The sequence below is a fragment of the Cavia porcellus genome, unplaced genomic scaffold, assembly GCF_034190915.1.
Source record: "Cavia porcellus strain 051 isolate PalLab524CR breed Dunkin Hartley unplaced genomic scaffold, mCavPor4.1 scaffold_8, whole genome shotgun sequence".
NCBI lineage: Eukaryota > Metazoa > Chordata > Mammalia > Rodentia > Caviidae > Cavia > Cavia porcellus.
This window is the reverse complement of record NW_026947491.1, coordinates 35,480,402-35,495,308: the sequence shown is the minus strand read 5'-3', so window position 1 is coordinate 35,495,308 and position 14,907 is coordinate 35,480,402. Positions and strand designations below refer to the sequence as shown.

At 35.3% G+C, this 14,907-nt stretch overlaps 1 protein-coding gene and 1 pseudogene across 3 annotated transcripts in view; one reads left to right on the top strand and one right to left on the bottom strand.

Moving 5' to 3' along the window:
- Tmem117 (transmembrane protein 117) overlaps positions 1-14,907 on the bottom strand; it is a 487,955-nt gene that overhangs the window by 319,199 nt on the left and 153,849 nt on the right. The window lies entirely within an intron of this gene.
- Positions 9,648-10,163, top strand: LOC134477193 (tubulin polyglutamylase complex subunit 2-like; annotated as a pseudogene).

Sequence of the window (14,907 nt, the reverse complement as noted above, 5' to 3'; positions counted from 1 at the left end):
TTGACATAAAATTTATAAATTCACCAGCATCCTTTAATTGAAGGCAAAAAGTAGCATCAGCTGAACCCTGTCTAATCTATTACCCTTCGCTAACCAAAGCACATTACGTTACAAGCATTCTACCACATTCTACTCAGCCATTCCTGAAAGAGAAAGAAGAAATTTACAAACTCATGTCAGAACATGCTTCTATGCTTAAAAAATGTTGTCTTCTTAAAGATTAAGATAATTATCTGCACCTCTGTAGAGGTGAAAAAATATTTGGATCCAAATCAGACCATGTGTGTGACCTTTGGCAAACCACTCAGTAATCCAGGACCTCCATAATTGTATCTGTTAACTAAGTGAGTTGGCTTTACATATGATAGATTCTGACTGTCCAGAAGATCATCAAGGATCTGTTTTCAGAGCCAGCACATTGCTATGGATTAATTCTAATCTTGAATACTGATTCATTCGCTCACTCATTCATTCTTTCACTCATTTACCTTAAGCCCTTGTTGAAGATCCTGGAACACTGGAAGTGTTACGATGTTCTTTAAAAACAGTATGTTCCCTAAATAAACTGCTATTTTCAGTAAATAATAAGCATATACTTCAAAGATAGAAAACCTGAAAGTATATAACATCTATTTTACACCTAAGTGAAGTGTGCTAAAAGCCTGGACTCAGATTTCCATCTTAACTCTACTTGAAGAATTTTATCAGTACCAATTGTTGGGCATATTGATATCCAAGGAAAAGGTATGAAAATCTAGAACATAACTTTCTATCATTAACTTAATCATTGTTAATAATACGTGAAATGTGGCAACAGCACATCCTGTGTCTTTCCACGTGGCACAGTAAGATGGAACTATCTCTTGTGTAACAGTCCTGACAAATTGCAGCACCTGAATCCAATCACGAGAAAACAGCAGATAAATCCAAACTGAGGGACACTGTAATATCACTCATCTATTCTCTTTCACATTGGCAGGTTATAAAAATCTTAAGAACTTCTTAAGGTTAAAAAGAGATGAAGGATACGTAATAACTAAATGCAGTGTTTGATTCTATAATTCATCTTACATAAATACATATTCGCCAGGAATGATCATTAATAGAACAGGTGCCAAAATATGTGTGTTGACTATAGATTAAGCATTAATATCACATAAGAGTTAAATACATTTATTTTTATAATTACATTTTTGAACAAAAATGCTTTTATTTTCATAAAATAAAGCTAAAGTATTCATGGCTATATATAAAATAATGTGCACATACAAAGCGAAAATGGTAGTGTAAATATGATAAAAATCCTAATATTTGATAAATATGGTTTTTGTGAAGTTTTTGTACTTTTTCCCTTTTTTGGGAATTTTAAATTACTTCTAGCAAAACAATAAGAAAATAATTGCATAAATATTTATTGCTAGTGAGCAATCTGGAAATGAAAGATGTCCAGGCACGCACAGTACCTCACCTCGTTAGTATAACCAAAAGACAGGTAATGAAAAACTCAAGTATATAACAAACAATTATATACTATGATAAATGCAATAGAAAAAATAATATATATATTATTTATGATAATATATATATATATATGCTTTTTTATGACCTTACACTTGCCAGGCAGGCACTTGTGCTGCTGAGCTAAATCCCCAGTCCAGTAATCCTTATATAAGAAAGCGAGCAGAAAGGTTTCAGAGGGAAGCACTGAGGTAAAAATCCCAGCACATCTCTTGGAGAAGGTGACATAAAGCAGAAGCATGTGGAAACTCAAGACAAAAACAACAAAGGTGTACAGGGAAGCATGTGCCACGGTCAGGACTGGGTCCTTGGGTTCTTAATCACAATCTAAACTTATAAGGAAAGGGAAGAAAAGTATAGCAGCAGAGTAACAGGAGTATAAAATCAGAACAGCCTGTGGAACAATTTTGGACAATGGGCATTCTCCAAACAAGACAGCAACACTGTATATGGCTGGAAAACACACAGCAAGGAGCAAGCCAGTAGTGCAAAATGGAGTTTCTCATTGGAGCAAATGTGTAAGAATAATCACAATACCAAAAAGGTGGTAACCTTTACAGTAACAGCATTACCTGATATGGTCAAAAAGCAGTTAATATGCTTTATTGTGCAGAGGATGGAAAAGAATAGGATTTCTACTGACACCTGAAGCATCACAGCTCCAGGAGTGAGCTTCAAAAGGAATGACACAGGCCTCGGAAATGTCCTCCAGAATCCTCTGTGAGCAGGTGGGTGATGCTTAGATTCCACTAGAACCCGATGAACTCTTTGTCAAGAATTGTAGCTGTGTAATGAATCTAAATCTGAAGTTTTATCACGTATGTAATTGACAGAAGCTTGGAAACACCATCTGTTATATTTAAACTTCAGAAATTTTCTCTAGAAATATTCCTCTCCTCAAGAAAAAAGATTCTTTAATACAAGTTTAGTAGAATAATGAGATGTCCCAACCACCTGTGACATTTTATCCCCCGAAATACGTCTGAATTCACACATTATTCTAACATTTCAACATCACTAAATATAATAAAAATAAAAATCTCCCTCAGAATTCTTGTTTTCTACCTTTAAGTGAGATGAGTTCAATTTAACATTTACCCCTTTCTCCACATTTTTCACCTATCCCTTTAGTTTATTTTCCTAAAGTCCCACATGAGGAGTTTTTGCTCATTTTATTCCTACATTACCACAAAGAGAAGCCTATTACAAATACTTGCTAAAAGAGTCTATACTTTATCTAATTCTTTCTTACGTCAAAATCAATCCTGTATAATTCCAATCAGTTGCATACACTTTGGGTATGGTATTTAGATACCTTTTACACTACTGTGTTGTCTGACTCATTGTTTTGTTACTATTACTGTCAAGCAGACTTGAATCTTTAGCTTATATCAACATTTTCACCCATTCCTTATAACCACCAGTTGAATGTTATTATCTCATTTTATCCAAGAGAAAACTGAAATCCAGAAAAACCAAGTTGTTTTTCAAACGTCAAGCACTATCTTATATGCGGTATAGCAACTTAGTCACCTTTTGGTTATAACTAGAAATCTAGATTCTAATCCAAGAAATACATATTTAGAAAAAATGAAGGCCAAAACAGGTAGATAGACAGACAGACAGATAGATAGAGAGACATCCAAAAATATAGTATTTTATGCCTATAGCAAATAATTAAACACTTGTCTATGTTAAGGGTATCTAGTAAATTTTTAGAGAGGGTGCATTTGCCTCTCAATCAACATAATCCCTTGGGTTTGTTTTCATTTGTTATTTATTTTCCTTCCTCCCTTCTTCTCTCTCCTTTTCTTGTTCCCTTCCTTCCTTCCCTCTTTTCTTACATTTACTCAGCTACATAGAGCTCTCTTCTCCAGAAGTGTGCAATATAGACATCTAATCATACAAGGGGACACTAAATAACCTTGATCTTGTTTCTTAACAGTCTGACCCTCTAAGTATCTGTGATCAATCCATGCTCTCTGGTCCATTCATCACAGAAATTACTCCTTCAAGGCTGAGGCGTGTCCCTGTCACATGTGCCCACATGGCAACAATTTTTTATCCCATACATTGTCCAGATCACTTGATTTGTATTGGCTTCACATTCTCTCACATGTATTTCTGTCCTCAGCACAAACCATGTATGCTCTCCAGCAGCAGCAGATGTATCAGCAGTATACACTTTTCCTGCCTGTCCTTGCTGTAACGCCCTAAGGCACAGTCCAGAGGAATGGCTGCATCTCCTGACAGCTGCACTGGGCGATACTACCTACCGGCTCACAAAGAGTAAATGTCAACCGTTAGTTGTCTCAATCCCATTTCGTCATGCTTATCTCCTAAGAGCCTTCCCTATCCTCACGTGAACACTTTAAGAAAAACTCAGTCACCTTAATGTTCTCAATTCAAGTACAGGGTTTGCAGTTTTCTAAGAGGAGGATTGGGTTCATCAGTCAACATGAGTAAAAACATTCAGTATCTTGTTAAAGCCACTGAACTGTGGTCTGACAATTAATCTGCTTCCTTCATTTGTAGTTCTTGATTAGATGCCAGATTTCATTGATGTAATTCACCATCTGGAAATTAAATTAAAAGGAAGCCTCCTATTTCTATTATATATCTCTGTACTTGAGCAATATTTTTTTAAAGTTCGAATGTAACACATGTGACTACTATGTCAATGTGAATTGTGAGGATTATTTTGATCCTTATTTTATTCTTATGCATTGTTCTCTCCTAACATTTCACACTTTTTACATTTCAAAATTGTTTTTCAAGCAAATAATTATTACCTACCCACCCAATGGCATTTTAGAACTGAAAGCAACCTAAACATCTTGCTTCTTTAATATGTTCACATTCTACATGCCTTCTATGATATTTATACTTCATTTTACTACTGAAGCACATGCACAGCACATGCATTCTGCAGGAGACATCTTCAAATCCTCACAGTTCTCCACTTCCCAGATGCTACCAGTTGAGCAGCTTTTCTCTGCAATTTTCTTACATAATGTTTCTGCTTTGCATCCAGCTGCCCATGGACTAAAACCAAGCCAAAATAAACCTCTCCTCCTTTATGTTGCAAGAGTCAGGTATTTTTCCCCAACAGTGGTACAGATGAGCAATATAACCAGGTAGATCTCCATAATTTGGCTCAGAAGAAAGGATCTATACAGTACACTGGTCAGTATATTTGGATAGGACATCATCCTATCCAAAGTGTAGCTGGCTTATTTTAAGCTAATGTTAAAATTCAGCCAAACTGCCAGCACAAAATCTACAACAATCTGGTTGTAGATTTCTACATATTACTCTCATGGTTTTCTCTTCTTAGAGTTTTCTAGGAAACTGCAGTAAAAATTAAGGCTATTCTCAGGCAATCACAGTGATTATGACTCAAAATGCTAATAGTCATGTCAAACTGACTACCACAAAAGTGGTGTTATTAGACTCATCCAATACTGAAAACATAAAATTCAAGGAGATCCCTTTTAGTCACCTCAGTAGTGAAGCTAGAATTTGAAAATGAAGTCACCCATTTTTTGCCTTGTGCTTTGGAATTCACAAGCTTCCTTTACATCCTTTCTGACCCTTTCTGTATTCTCTAGCTAAAAAATAATAATAACTATAAAATCACCATTATTTTTCAGTACTGAACCTGAATCTCAGAGAGACTAAGTAACTTGTCCTAGGCACACAGCTAATAAAGGCTCAAATTTAGGATTCTAATTTTAACTCCTTGGTTTTTCACTCTTTCAGGCTTCTTTTAGTGTTCAAATAAAAAGAGTAAACAAGTAAAACACTATAAAATCTTACTGTGTTTGTGAGAATCTGTGTGTGTGTATGTGTGTGAGAGAGACAGAGAGAGAGAGAGAGAGAGAGAGAGAGAGAGAGAGAGAGAGAGAGAGAGAGAGATTGTGGCTGAATCGAGGGTCTTTGAACTAAACTACAACCACAGTCTTTGTACATTTTCTTATTTTGAAACAGGATCTCTCTAAGTGGCTACACTGCCAAGGTTGAGCATATCATCCACCTGCCCCAGATTCTCAGCGTGCTGGGATTACAGGTGTGTACTATTATACTCACCTAGAATACTCACCTAATACATCATTTATACAGATTTTATTTTGTATGAAGGATATCTGTACTAAATTTGAGAATCAAGGAAAAGGCAGGCCTATGACAGGCAAATCCACAGTACACATACTTTATTGAGCAGTACTTAAAACTGCATGAGAGGAATTTCCTGAGCAAAAAAAACTTCCAGAAACAGGCAGAAGGCCACTGTCAGAAGAAAAAGAGGGCAAGAGATTTCCAGGGTAGGAAGGAGAAATTGCAGCAAAAGCTCACCTGTCCAGGCGAGGCTGCTCAGCAGCAAGGTGAAGACCATCTGGGTCTGTGTATTCAAAGGATAGCAGGGATTTGTTTTTCATAGTTAAGTCTGTCTCAACTACGGTTACTAGATTGGGTACAGTTTCATAGGTCATGCAAACTATGCAGGCTCTAAATAATGAAGTATATGCTTCTTTGGTCTACATTTAAAGCAATTCTATGTTCCAAAACTTGAGTTTGGTGCTAGATAATCAACTGAGCCTGCCATGAAGAAGGAAACCATATAGAGGCCAGGTCAGGCTATTATGCCATGACCACTCTTCCCATGTTTAATGTAACAGTAAACAAATTTATCATCAAAAACATTTTCATTTCATCTTTGAAATGGAAAAGAATAATAATCAAATCCATAAGTTTCCTGATGTTTATACTTTTAGTAAATTATTTTATAAGCTCTGCACTGTTCTCAGACTATAAATACAAAGAAATAAATGGATTTTTCAAGTTTTGTAGTTCCTATCACCAAACTGAGTCAGCACCAGATATGGTATAAATTATTTACTGAATAAACTGATGTGTAAATGGAAGAATAGTCTTTGGGTTTTGGAATTTCTATGTATATAGGCTCTTTTCTGTCCTCGACCTTTTTCCCAAATGGGGTGGAGATTGTGTGCTAAATTCTGGCAGCTAGTTAATTTTGATAAACTGTTGATTCCTTAAAACAGCCATTGAGGCGATACTCCAAAACTGTTACAGAGATTTAATGCAATTCCAATCAAAGTCCCATTAACATACCTACAGATCTAGAAAAGACGTTTCAAAATTCCTTTGGAAACAGAAGAGACCTAGAATAGCAGCAGTAATCCTGGGAAACAAAGGCAAGGCTTGAGGCATCACAATATCTGACTTGAAATTAAACTACAAAGCTACAGTGATAAAATAGTTATGGTCTTGGCAAAAAAAAAAAAAAAAAAAAACAGACCTAACGATCAATGGAACAGATTACAAGATGCAGAGACAACTACAAAGATACTTAGCCAGCTTATTTTTGACAAAGAAGCTAAACATGTTCACTGGAAGAAAGTCTCTTTAATAAATGGTGCTAGAAAAATTGGCTTTCCACATGCTGAAGGCTAAAACTAGACCCATGTTTATCACCATGCACAAAGTCAAAACAGATCAAAGATCTAAATATTAAGACAGAAACACAAAATCTACTGGAAGACAAGGTAGGTAAAAACCTTGAAGACATAGGGTAGGCACAGAGTTCATGAACAAAATGCAAACCACATAGGAAATACTTCAAAGTGTCAACAACTGGGATCTTTTCTACTTCAAAAGATATCACCAACAGGGTGAAGAGAAAGTCCAAAGAATGGGAAAGAATTTTAACCAGCTGTCCCTCAGACAAAGGACTTATATCTAAAACATATAAAGAACTGAAAAACATTAGGCCTCCAAAATTCAAAGACTCAACCAAAAATGAGTGTCTGAGATGAACACACACTTCTCAGAAGAAGAAATACAAATGGCAAACAAATACATGAAGACATGTTTAACATCACTGGTCATTTGAGAAATGTAAATTAAAACAGCATTGTGATTCCATCTTACTCCAGAAAGAATAACTGCCATCAAGAAATCAACTGACACCAAATGTTGGCAGGAGCTGTGAGGAAAAAGGAAGACTTCTCCACTGCTGGTGGGAGTGTAGACCAGTGTAACCAGTGTGGAAATCGGTGTGGAGATTCCTCAAAAAAGTAGGATTGGAAGTCTCATTTAATCCAGCTATTCCCCTTCTGGGTATTTTCCCAGAAAAATTTAAAATGTCATGCCACAGCAATATATGTGCACCTGTGTTTATAGCAGCACAACTGCATTAGGTAAATTGTGGAAACAACCAAAATTCCCATCAACCACAGAATGCATAAAAAAAGATGTGCTTTTTTATACATTAGATTATTACTCAGCAATTAAAAAGGATAATCTTGAGGCTTTAATAGGTAAATGGGGGCCATACTCATAAGTGAAATAAATCAAACTCACATTTATAAATATGATATTGTCTCCCTAATATAAAAAATAATAAAAAGTTAAAAATCTGAAGGAGTAATAAGATCCTAAATATACAACAGATACTCTAATAATGAAAGAGAAAGAAAGTGCCCAAAAGGACAGAACAACTAGGATAAGGGAAAGGAAAAAAAGGAAGAAAGGAGAAGATTATATGTAAGTTGGTAAACAAATATAAATGTATGTATGTATGTGTCTGTATGCTAGATAGATAACTATATTATTAATCTCTGTTAGTTCATCGGAAAGAATAGCTTGTGGTGTCACTGTTTGACTCATCAATTTTGTACCTAGATTTTGCGACCTGAACAACAACTTCTAAAACAACAATATGCAATATAATAACTAGTGTTAATTCCCTACTTTTTTTGAAATTCTGCATTATTTCTAACCTTTTATTCTGTTTTGCTTTTTAAAAAAAGTTTTCTAAAAACAGCAATCAAATACCATGAATACTTAGAACTCGAGAATTTTTATAGAAAACTGAAGTAAACATGCACAGTTTCTGACTCTGGGTTTAAATTATAATTCAGACTTGACCAAAATTCAAGCATATTCACTGAAATATTCAAATAAAACTTCAGAATTTAAAAGCATAAGAAAAAATGTTAGGCTAATTCCCCTAGCTTATAGATGAAAGTGAATGATGTCACAAGGTCACAAAGCTGGATGGCAGCCAACAATCAAATAGAAATCAGGAATTGTGAGTTCAAAGTGAGTTATTAAATTCTACTATACCAGGCAACCACTTCAAGAGAACAATACACAGATGGTGGACAGTAAAAGATTTAAAACCACTGTGCTTTTTAGTATTTTGACTCTCCTTACATTGATATCCACACAATATAGAAATAACTAAATAAACTATGTCCGTGAGCAGATCACGATTCACTGAGAATGGTAATTCACTACTAAAACACTGATTATTTTCACTGAGAGAACCGAGCTTTTTCTTCTATCATAGACCTGATTACTGAGTTTGACCAAAAGATCTAGAATTCTTCGACCTCACTTCTTCTTAATTTTTAACTTATTTCTAACACACGCCACTAGTTATTAGAAATGTTTAAGAGAATGCCATTAGTGACTAAAACATCCTTGTGTTACCGCATACTAGTAGAAAAAAGACTTCCTTTTGCTGACTATCTGGACCCACCAGATTCTATCACAAAGATTTAGCAAGTAGAACTTTTATTCTGCTCAAAGGAGCTTTCTTGTAAAGTTGGGGATTGCTCTACACTGAATGAGGAAGAATCAAAGGCATTAGAAGGAAATACTAGTCATGTTCATAAAGCCTTCATTAAAACTTCTAAAATTTCTAAAGACACAATTTCATCCACTGATAATTAAGAATGTAAAGTCTCTTATACATGAATATAGTATAAAAGACATCCCTTACATAGTATATAGTCAATATATATTGATATTGATTACAAACTTAAAAATAAAATTTAATCAGAAATGATTCTGATGAAATAAAACTTTAAACAAAACTTGATATAATAACCACATTGCATTTATTTTTTAAGAGAAAAAACATAGAAAAGAAAAAAAGACAAACAAACAACAACAAATACAAAACAAACACAACATAGACTTTCAAAACAAGATGATTGATAATTCTGCTGAGCTACATGGCAATTAACAGCATCTCAAAACTGAGCTCTACCAGTCTTCTATATGTTCACTTCCTAATACACAACTCTGGCACACCAAGGACGATGCATATCCTCAGTGAGAACCAGCCAGAGAAGCCTCATTTTGACTCTTGAAGTGTGATATTCGAACTGTACTCATGCAATGGAAATGGAAAGATTTGCCTTGTCTACAAAACTGGGAAACCAGCATTAGCACAAGATGCTGAAATCTGGTTTCTGGGCAGAGCATTATGTTGGCATTTTCTCACAGATACTTTTACTGCATATTACCACCTGTTTATCACCCACCTTGGCCTGCCCCAGGGGCAGTAAGCCTTCACCAGCTATGGCATTAGCCCACTAACCCATAGGCCAAGCAGTGGTTCAGCTATAAGTCCATTACCTACAACACAGACCTGCTCACAGGAGAGACTGACTTCTTCAGGAACAAGCTGGATCCACGTAGTGTTTAAGACCAAGAACAAGACTGTAATCCCAAAGAAGAAAGGGCCTGTTCAGCTGGCAGGTGGCCAGAAAGGGCTCTCATCTCCGTCTACCTCTAAACCCTCATGTAGCTCTGCAAACACTATCTGCAAATGAGCACCACCTCCACCTCTCCACCAGTCCCACAGTAGTGATTTACATTCACAGAAGGCCCCAGGGGAGGCCACAACTTGATTCTGCATAATTGTAAGTATTTTGCGGAGTGACCAAACTCCACCCTCTAGCAATAGCTGCGAGTTAGAGGGGCATATGTACTGAGTTTTACCCACGCGTCCTTCCCTTACGCTCTTCCTAGTGGCTGTGCCAGCCTCTGCCTGCAAAAGCTGTGGGGAATTTTAGATCTTAAGTGGCCAGAGAAATTTTTAAGAGCTTTCCTTTCTTTGCACAGGTGACCTTCAGTCCCTTAACAGTAATGGAAAAAGTCTCCCGAAAGAAACCACTGGTTTTTAACTCAAGAAACACTGGAACTGCACAGATGTATAAGCAGCCACTAGTCACACGTGGCTATTTAAATTACATGAAAAATTCATGTCCTCAGTTGCCTTTTCATTTCAAGAATTCACCTGGCTAGCAGATTCCATAATGGACAATACAGAGATACGAAATGTTTCTATCATTACAGAAAGTTACTTTGAACATCACTATGTTAGAATATTTTCATACTTGTCTTCATCAAACCAGTTAATTTTGTTGATAGATAATAAAGCCTTAACTTCATGGGTTTCACTGTTTCATGAAAACTTTGAGTATATACTTGTACATTCTTCATACTGTTTACCAGGAGCATATTTCACTATTCTCATTTTTCAGTTTTCTATAAAATCTTCCTCATCAAAAAAATAACAATCATAAAAAATAAAAAATTTTAATGCTTAAAAAAAGATGATTGGAATTTAACAGTGGTTGTTATATTGCACATGGCTGTCTTGAAAACAGCGGCTTAGATTACCAGATATAAACATGGAAGATTGATCTGATCTTGTAAGTATTAACTGTTCTTTTCCAAGAACTAACACAATTAGTAGTCATCTTAGCTATCTTATGTATATATATTCAAATTTATAACTTTTTCCTTTTCCCTTCCTTCTTTCCTCCTTTGCCCATCCCATTATTTTTCCCTTTTGAGTAGTTTCTTATCCTTTTACTATATTTATATTACATACCACATTTATTGTAAGTTTTGGATCTTAGTCTTTCAGTTTCTTATTCCAGATATTTACACATGTGAGTTTGACTTATTTCACTTATGAGTATGGTCCCAAGTCTCATCCCTTTCCCTATAAAAGCCTCAATGTGACAATAAATATTGAAATAATGAAAGGGAAAGAAAGTACTCCAAAGGATAGAACAACTGGGATAGGGGAAAGGAAAAAGAGAAAGAAAGGAAAAAATTATATATATATACATATATATATATATATATATATATATATGTTGGTAAACACATATGAACACATGTATGTGTATGTATGCTAGATAGATAACTATACTACTAATCTTGGTTAGTTCATCAAAAAAAAACTGTGTTGTCACTCTTTGGTCACTTTTGTGTCTAGATTTTGTAACCTCAACAACTTGGAAGACAACAATATGCATTATATTAACTAGTGTTAATTCCCTACTTTTTAAAACTTGTGTATCATTTCTATCCTTTTTCTGTTTTTTTAAAATTAAAAATTTTAAAAAGTGTCCATATGATCCTTCTTTATAGCTGAGTAGTACTCCACTGTATAAAAACTCCACATCTTTTTTATTCATTCCTCAGCTGATGGGAATTTGGGTTGTTTCCAAGGTTGGGTTACTACAAATTGTGCTGCTATAAATATAGGTGCACATATATCACTGTATTATGATGTTTTCAATTCTTCTGGGGAAAAGGCCAGAAGGATAGCTGGGTCAAATGGAACCTCTAATCCTAGCTTTTTGAGGAACCTCAACACTTATCTCCACTGTGGTTGCACCAGTCTAGACTCCCACCAACAGTGGAAAAGAGTTCCCTTTCCCACTGCCCTGCCAGCATTGGTTATTTCTTGATCTTAGTCATTCTTTCTGGAGTGAGATGGAATTTTAACTTGCGTTCTTGAATAAACAATGATGCTGAACATCCTTTCATGTATTTATTTGTCATTTGTGTTTCTTCATTTGAGAAGTGTGCACTCATATCAGATGTCCATTTTTGGATTAGGTCTTTGAATTTTAGGGGCCTGATTTTTTTTTAATTCTTTATATGTCCTAGACAGAAGTCCTTTGTCATAGTAACACTTGGTAAAAATCTTTTCCCAATCCATGGGTTTTCTTTTCATTCTGTTAGTAATTTATTTGGATATACAAAAACTTTTTAATATCATGAGATTCCATCTGTTGATTCTTTGAAGTATTTCCTGTACAGTTCAATTTTTATTCATGAACTCCCTTCCTATCCCTATGTCTTTGAGATTCCTACCTACTTTGTCTTGCAGTAAATTTAGTTTTTTGTCAATATTTAGATCCATTTTGATCCATTTTGACTTTAGTGCATGATGGTAGACGTGGGTCTAGTTTTAGTTTTTGGCATATGGAAAGCCAGGTTTTCCAGCATCACTTATAAAAGAGGCTGTCTTTCTTCCAATTAACATGTTTGGCCCCTTTGCTGAAGACAGAGTGACTAAGTGTGTTTGTAATTGTAGCTGTATCTTTTAATTTATTCCACTGATCTTCAAGTCTATTTTTATTCCAGTACCATACTGATTTTATTACTGTAGCTTTGTAGAATAATTTCAAGTCAGGGATTGTGATGCCTCCTGCCTTGCCCTTATTTCCCATAATTTCCTTTACTATTGTAGGTTCCTTCTGGTTCCAGATGAATTTTAGGAATGCTTTCTCTAAATCTATGATGTATGCAAATGGTATGTTGATTGGAATTGCATTAAATCTGTATAAAAATTTTGAGAGAATGGTTGTTCTTCCTATCCATGAACAAGGAATGTTTTCCATTTTCTGAAATCCTCTTTGATTTCTTTTTTTCAGAGTACTGTAATTTTCACTGAATAGATCTTTTACTTGCTTTGTTAGATTGATTCCTAGGTACTTCATTTTTTTGGATGCGATTATTAAGGATGGACAATATTGTATTCTCTGTCTCAATATCTTTATCCAAACGAAGATGAGAAAGAAGAGAAATAGGAGAAAGAGAGCCCAGAAGGCAGCAATAGATATGGGTCTGGTCTAACTTCCAGTGCTAACTAACTAAAACTCTGAATAAACCAATGCTTTCTCTGAGTCTCTGTCTCTCCCTGCTCTACTCCCTCAGAGCTTCTGCAAGTGTATGTGTTTTGAGAAGCTAGGACAACAAAAACTGCCTCTGTCCAGCTATTCAGCAAAGTGTGCCACTGAATAAAATTTGTCGGACATGCTGTTAATCTCAGGATTTCATCTGCACCCCATTTTGGAAAAATGATGAGTCTGGACATACCATATAAGCTTCCTACTGAATGTGTTCAAACAGATGCTGCTATCCAGAATAAAATCCCACTCTGAGAAATGGTATCTTAAACAAAAACATAATTAACCAAGCAAAACACTCAATAGGCAATTTGGATAAATAATCCCTTTTTTCCTGACCTCTGCCCAGAGCTGAGCACCACTGACTTAAATGAAGTCTGTTTCTGGTGAAGTGTCACTACAGGAGTAGAATTCATTATCATGAATGCTTTCCAAGCAAAATACTTAAAAAGGTCTAGGAGTTGTTCAAAGTAAATTATATACTTTTAGAAATTTATAATACTAGGTCACATTTATGTGTGAACTGCTGGAATAAATGGTATAATAGGTTAGTGTCCTAATCTAAATAATGTAACATATTTATTAAAATAAAGGCTCTACATTACTGTAGCCATTTCTAATTAAAATTTTGAATGTGTTTTACTTAATATATTCCATTCACTAAAAGCTTCAGAAAAGTGTTAAGAGTTCATAGGTATCTATTGCATACTGAGAACTTTTTGCAAATTCAGTAGCTCTGGCACAATTTTGGTCTTTCCTTAAAGTATACATTTCATTTCCAAATGACCAGAGACAAACTCCAATACATAGGAAAGAAGAAAAGATAATGAATTTCTTGAAGAAAGGAGTTTTTTCTTCATGCAGTCAGAAAAGATTCATTTTTGCCTTTTGTTACCATTTTAGAAATCTAGTTGACTAAGTAGGTTAAATGCTACTCCCTAAACACTGGTATTTCCCTGTCTGAGTTAAAGACAAAGCAGCGCAAAGCCGCACCTGCACACAGCTGCCACACAGCATGCACTAAGCCAGAGCAGCAGCCTGGGCACCGAGAGCAGCCAGCACACACCAGCCTGGGAGTGATGAATGTCTGACGCACCAACTAGACAGTCTAATTAAATAGAGTGGTTAATTACTAATTAGCATGTGATTTACATGGATAGAAACACTCAACTTGTCAGATGTTAAAAAGAACCTTGCAAAAAAAAGCAAAGCTCTGTCATTTCAAAGATCTATTTTAAAATGACGTATCAGAGAAGTTTTTTTACTATTATGTCTAGCCGAAACACACATGAACTTGCTTTATCTTGCTAAAACTGAGGTCCTTGTTCTATTTAAATAAAAATTTTACCTTTCATGTCATGAAAAGTTATAAAGCCTAAATGCCATAATATTGTAAGTGGGCAGGGGCAGTGTAACTCCTCTTACCCACTTAAACATCACTAATCAGCTGGACAGGGATAGTTCTCACTCTTTACATATTTACTAGCTGCATCCAGGAAGGATTTTATTTCAATTCAAAACTCCTCTACTTAGCCAGTCCTGTGAAATCTACTGTCCATCCTGTCCTTAAACCTTAGAC